Consider the following 7,487-nt stretch of genomic DNA (forward strand, 5'->3'; position numbering starts at 1 on the left):
GAAACATCTATTTTAGAAAGAGAGAGTTCTGCTCAAGAATGGCAGCCTTTTCTCATCTTTTTGGCATGAAGCAATTTGTTGGCACTAAAAATTAAAAGAAAATGCACTCCAAAGTTCTAGACAAGTGTAAGAGTGTATCTGACACAGAACAACATATCACTTGCACAGTTTTTTAAACCAAGTTGACAGACTCTGACAAGTTTCTAACAGAAAAGGGCAGGCATTTCCTGAGCCTGATTAGGACCTTATTCAGTCCTAAATGGAAATAAAGAATCAAGATGAACTCTCTGCCCTGGCTGATACTGCTGTTGATTTCTACCCTTGCAACATGACTGAACAGTTGAGCATCAAGCACTCCCGTTGAACCATTTTCTGCTTTCTCTTTTTAAGCTAGGCCCCTAACGTTTCTAAATGTGCCATTTTTACATGAAACAAAACACAAAACTTCCCACCTTCCTGTTTGTTAGCTCATACAGTGGGTCTGAATTGAAAACACCAACATGGATAGAATTACAAGTTGCACAAAGAGTAGCTTGGGTTTTCTCCACATGCACAGCGTCTTAAATGGGAAACAAACTACATTTAGGATCATAGCACTACTGTACAAGGCATTCTCCCTCTGGTGGTCTGATCTGAGGGTACATTCAGAAACAACGTCCTACAGGGAAACTGACAGCTCTTTCCCACCCTTCTCCTTCTCCATACACACAACCCACAATAATACTCTTACAGGATTGTTATTTATCAAAACATTATAAAGTAATTTCTTTTAAAGCAGAGCACCTCTGTGGAGTAAAGACTTCAAAAGGATCTTTGCCCTTCTCTATAGAGACTACCACCTACTGCACCTGGGATTTGTATTTTGTCCCCCAAAAGGCACTTTCACCTACTTTTCCATTTTGAGAAAAAAGGGCTTTTGTTGTTGTGAACAAAAGCAGCACCTTAGCACCTAACCCACCAACAAATTAAGTGCTATCAGCTAAACATGCTCCACCGTCTTCTCCGAGTTACACACCAGTCATGGTAGGTTTTAATTCGATTAGTGATTGGGCTAAAAGCAGCTAAATAAAAATTATAATGCCCAAGAGCCACTTAGACTTGTTCAGACACTTTAAATACCAAATCCCTTCAGCAATATAACATTATCTTTACAGACAAAACTGAGTTTAAAAGTACAAATCTAATTGATCTCAAGTGCATTGGAATTACTATATTTAGGCATTGGATTATGTACTACAGAAAGCCTTGTGCTATGTAAGCAACAAAACTAATTGTGAAGAGACAAAGGTATGTGTCTAACATGCTTATGGACTTGTAAAAATTCATATTTTCGTTGAAGCTGGCAAAGTTACAGCTGCTCACACCAGCAGAGAATTTGGCACGGCGCCCTATACTTTGAGTGAGCATAAGCTGGCTATTTCTGGTCTCCTTCAGAAGGCCTGGACTTCAAGCCCTGCCTCAAAATTACTATATACGGCTTTCACCATTGCAGGGGGGGGAAATAAAAATAGTGAATTAAAAAAAAAAAAAAAAAAGAAAAAGAAAAAAGAGAGAGAGCAAGTTATTGCTCAACAGCTAGGCAAGACTTCTGTTTCTTTGGTCTCACCTGGGGGTTCAGTTCATGCAGGCATTAATGGCAGATGCTTAGACACCACAAGATGCCCTATCCCTTTTAAAGAAGAACAAACAAGTTACCTAGACAAGGGGATGGAGCAATCCACCCCAAAGCCACTTCTGAGACGAATGCATATATCAGCACGTACTTAAAAAAACATGACACAAAAATAGAGATTAACTGGTCTGGTTGAAAACCAACTTGTGTTAGGCTGGAAAGGGAACTCATTTTAGTGTCTCAAGATGGATGCGTGGATTGTGGCTCCTTTGAACTCTGCTGTTGCATTCACCTCCCAGCTGCCTGCCTGAAGACAGACATCCCTGGGAGGGAAAAGTAACTAAGTCCATTTTTTCTTGAACAGGACACCTGCCCCAGGCCTGCACGCCACCAGAACACATTTCGGATCAAAGCGACTGTCAAGAAACACTTGCAGACATCATGACTCAAGACATCCCTCTAAAACTTAGTGGCTCAACCCACGTCCTGCTTTCTGCTTAACATGGGGTTTGCCAGCGCTAACAAGGGCCAGAGAGACCTCTCCTCTCACTCCTCCTTCGTAAAAAGAGACACGCTCACTGGCTAAACCTGCTATCTTTGCCCTCAGAGGCTTCCAGGAAAAAAAAAAAAAAAAAAAAAAGCATTAAGAGAAAAAAACAAGTTTACATGTTAGAAGACAAAAACCAGTCCTAAAATAAATAATAATAACAATAACAATAATAACACATGTAATAATAAATTTAGGAAAATTTCCACTGGGAATCCACCTATAAAGCACCTAAAATTGTATGCCAGTATTAATACAACAGATTGAGGCTTGGAGGTCTCATTTCAAGATGTTTCCTACCAGGCTCGGGACAGCAGGAGTGAAAGTGATTTGGATCAAAAATTCCACACAAGAGCAAAAATCTTTCTAGCTTGAAGGTTGCTTTTTATTTTTATTTTTTTTAAATGAGAAATTAAAAACACACACACAGGGAAACAAAGTTAAGTTAAATCTAGCCCAGCTTTGCACATTTTAACAATTCACTCTGCTGTCTGTAGAACACAGCAATATAAATATTGCTATCTCTGTTAAAATGAATTATTGACAATTTTAATACATGTTGCACAGTACATATTAATATAGAAAAATACATGTTATCAGCAGTGTAATGTTGACCATGTACTAATCCATTCCACCTGCTCAAATATTAGTGCAAATAATTATATATTTGTAATGCATCATTGCTGTCTAGCTCGAATCTCTGCCTCCAGAATAAATGTCTCTTCTCTGAAGTTGTTTGTTATTATGAGTAAAATGTTATATATTCATACTCAAATTGACTTTGGGTGGATAAGTGAAATGAGCAACCTTCAAAAATCCACTTGCCTAAGATTTAGCAAGTTATTTTAATGAATTGTTTACAGTGAAATGAACGTTACAAAAATGCTCCAAGCACAAGTTCATGCTGGCTGGCTTCTCTGCAACACCCAAACGCCACAAAATGACTGCCTTCACCTCGGTTAGTGCTGCCAGTTGAACTGTAACCGCGTCTTTCAACGGGAGTTATTGACCTTGCTTTGGCTCTGTCACCGTGCATTTATCCAGCGAGGAATCAAGCTGGGGGTCACCTCTCTCCAGCTTCACCTCTCTTTTCAGACAGGGAGGCGGCCTCGAGGAGGCCGGGCACTCGGTGGAAGAGCAGCTCCCATCCCCGGCAGGCCGACGGTCGAGGTGGGAAAAGCAGATGAACAACAGAAAAAGGGAAGAACAGACTGTGAGCAGAAACAGCCTGGATTTAGAGTCCCATTTCACACCCAAAAGTCCATGTGCTTTTTAGTCTTTCCTCTCCTCCAGCCCTGCTTAAATCCAGGTTAGAGAAAAACAAACCTGCACGCCAAAGCTTTCAGCAACACCAGTGCTGCCACGATTCCTGTTGGCCTTCACATACCACGATCCCCAAATACCATTTGTTTTTCTTTACACTCTGGCTCCAGCAGCCTTATGAGACCATTTTGGTTTTCAGTGAAAGAAAACACCAGCTTTCAAAGAACATCACGTACTGTAAGATGAACTCACCAACACAGCACTATGAGCTAAGTGTCTCGTGACACCAATTCTGGCCATGCAAGGATGACTAAACGTGGTTTGGAGCTACTGGACCCTTTGGACAGCCTCGAAAGGACAAAACAAAGTCTCTTCTTCAACACAAAGGTGACACAAAGGCCTCACATCGCCCTGTACCAAGGCTACACAAGATGGGGAGGATGAGGGCAGGCAAGGAGTGCGTGTGCTGACCCTTCCCCACAGGGGTGTTATCAGCGGGACAAGGACGGGCTTGAGCATGGTGAGGGTAGGAACAGCCACAGCTTGCCACTGGGATGTTTTTGCAGCCTCTGTTCCAAGGTCCCCTCCATCCTCAGAGGGGAAATCACACAGACAGACAAGCAGGATTTAGGGCCACTCAGAGGAAGTCCTAAATTGATTTTTATCTCAAATCACTATGAAGAATTTATTAAAAATAAGACATTTTGACTCTCAAGCATGATTTTTTCTCCCATTTTGGTTTATTAAGCCATATTTAAAGATACTATTCAAACAGGTCTCATCTTTAAATCTCACATTAGTTTTCTGGACATTACAGTGGGCACTGGAGATGCACGACAGCTTTTCCCCATGGCTGGTCCCTTACGTGAAATATCTCATACAATGCACTGCACAGACAGGTAATAGGGGAGAGCATATTGAAAGCACTGACCCACAGAGGTGATGGAATACAGGGAAGGTAGCAAGAAAAAAGGGAAGGGAGCCAAAATCCTCCACCAACCAGGCTACAAGTGGCTGAAGAACCACTGCAGTGTGTGTGTAGGGGTCTTTAGAGGCCACACTGCAAAGTTAAAGGGTTTGCTCTAGTAATGTTGTGACACTGGGGAAGGGACTGCAGTCCTGAGAGATCTGGAGAGGAAAATAGGACACAGAGAAGTAAAGCTAATAGAATAAGAGCAGAAAGCAGGGCTTCCACATAGACTAAAGGCTGTATTGACACAGGATAAGCAGTGCCCCATACAAGTGAAAAGAAGACAGGCAAACACAGCTGCTTCTCCACTCAAAGATAAGCAGAAGACATAGTATAGAAATCTCCTGCCACCAAAAGAAATTAGGAGAGAGGAGGAAAAAAGAAAAGAGAAGCTAAGCAGCGAACATGACTGGGCAGGCAATCTCCCTCCCTCCGCTCCTTTGAACAGGTGTAGGAACAACTGAGAAAGAAAAGCCAAACAATGTGCCAGCCTGTCCACTCCATGTCCAGAGAGAAAATACTTCAAGGCAGATAGCAAGACACAAATCTGCCTCTGCTTACAAGTGGGGGTTGGGGAAATGTTGCCTTGAAGCCAGTATCTAGCAGAACAAGAGGGCAGGAGAGATGCTCCTGTCTTTCTGATGTCCTCTAGGAGAGCAGCTTTTGGCATGGGGGGCTGGTTTATCCTCCCTGCTGCTCTGGAGCCAGGAAGTACAAAGCAGAGCCACTACCTGCATCTGGAATTAGATGAGCAACTACCGTGATATCTGCTTCCTTCCCTGAGAAGGAATGAGCAGCTCAGCCTGGACTGGTTATACTGTCCATGACCAGTTTAACTCCAGTACTAATCCAAAATGGGATAGCTACTACAGCAAAAGTTTAATCCAAAGAGCACCACTCCTTTTTGGAATTTTTTTTTGTGACATCTCAGTACACTGGATTTACTGCCATGCATGCACTGCCTTAAGAAATTTGGAACTAAGGGTTTCTGAAGAGCAGGCCAATGCACACCTGGACCCACAAAGGAACCCAAAGGCCTCTGCCTTTTCATGGCACTTCACGAGATGCAGCTTTTTTGTCACCCAGTTGCCAAATTTCCTACAGAAATGGAGCGATTGTTTCAGACAGCACTCAGTCACGACAACCCAGCACTAGCTAGCTAATGGAAGATTCCTCCTTGGGCAACAGAAATTTATCTGTGGTGGTCACACGCTGAAGCAACCAGTCATTTAAAGTGACTTAGTGAAAGTTGAGAGGACAAAAAAAAAAATAAAACAAAATCCAAACCAAGTTCTCTTATTGATTGTGAGATTAAGGAGACCTGCCCCCATCAATACTGTGCAGCTCTCAAGTCAGTCACTTACCATTATCAAGATCGCTGCAGTCTTGGAAGAAATAAAAATAAAAATAATAAAAGCAGCTCAACTCTGGCAATTTTTCCTCCCATCCAATCAGACTGCACACAGCTGAAGCACTTCTACTCACAGCAGAAATACACAGAGCTCACATTTACAGCATTATTACCTGTACTTCAGAGCAGATTGACACTTGAGTATGGAAAGCCGTTTGCTGTTGAATCCAATGGTTTTGAGATGAACAAGCAGCGCCAAGGCAAAGTGTTTTAGCCAGTCCCCCTCCTCTGGAGGCTCACTTCATTTCAGGATGGGAATGTAGCTGAAAAAAGAATAATTCCAATCCTGCTTATTCTCACGGGTTGATGTGTATGCTAGCTTTCTATTAATCAGGCTTTAACCTCCTTCTTCCACGTGCCACGTTATTTCATTTAAAGTTGTTCTCCATATCCTTTTAATTGATGTCTTCACTTCTTACTCTTTCTAAATATCTAGATCTTCTCTCTTTTCCAAGCACTTCCACTTCCCGATTTCATTTTTACTTGCACTGAGAAGTATTCTCACAGAGCCCCTACTCCTCCTTGCACTCTGCGTGCACGCGAACATTATACAACACCAAATAATGTTACAAAATTATAGGACTTCTAAAAACACAGCTTATTTTCCAGTCTACAACAGTTTACTGCAAAGCCATTTTCACCAATTGTAGACAGCATAATTACACACACATTCACACACCTCCTCTCAGGCATCCATTTGGCTGCCAGCCTGTTAAATGCCAATGTTCTAGGAGTGAGCATTAGGAAGGCAATACTTTACTTCATTACACCAACGTTAAAATGCATATTTGTATTTTGGATAGTACTTTATTGTATTCAGAAACCAGCGGAAATATTTTCCCAAATTACATGCTATAATAGCTCTAAACTTAAAAATGTGTGAAAATTATAGTTCCCTGCCCCATCCCGATCCCAGTTGTATTGCAAAGTGAACTTACTGACAACACAGTCTTCTCCCAAAATAGAAACTGTTTGTGTGTGCCTGGGGAGGTTTTTCAAGGAAAGGGAAAAGGGAGAGCTCACACCAGTGATAAATTTGGTCAGTAAAGTTACTTTTATTCTTTTTTTATTTTTAAATAGAAGGGTTTTTTACAATTGAGTATAAAGATATTCGTAGAACGTGGAAATGAAATGAAAAAAAGTATCTGGAGGAAATTCTTTTTATTGAGGAAGAGTTTACATATCTACGTTTTTAAGTATTCACCTACTTTATGCCACCTCCTGTTAACAGGCATAATGAAAATATTGCACTGAGCATATGCATGAGAAACACAGCTAATAAAGCAAGAAATATGGTAAATACATTTCATACAACCTTAAAATAACTCAAAACAATCATACAACAAATTCTGAAGCACTTCTGTGATCTGCAATCTTACAATGATGTTCATTGTTCTTAAGTCTTTATTACAAATTGACACTTTTTGTAGAAAGGTTTTGTATTGGTTAATAAAACCACAGCCTTAAAATTGTTGGCTTTCAGTTACAGAGGTAAGAGAGGTATCATCTGAATTCACATCAGAGCTTTTGAAAAAAAAAAAAATGGCAGCAGTGCAAGCATGTGCCTCCTCCAGTGTCCAAACCTGTTTGTGGTTTTGCCATGGCCAAGGAACAGAGCTATGCAGCTCAACAAAGCAGCCAGTCTCACAGAATACTTTGAGAAAGTCTGGCACCCATTCTCTTG

Source organism: Aythya fuligula, chromosome 5, assembly GCF_009819795.1.
Source record: "Aythya fuligula isolate bAytFul2 chromosome 5, bAytFul2.pri, whole genome shotgun sequence".
In the NCBI taxonomy this organism is placed as follows: Eukaryota; Metazoa; Chordata; class Aves; order Anseriformes; family Anatidae; genus Aythya; species Aythya fuligula.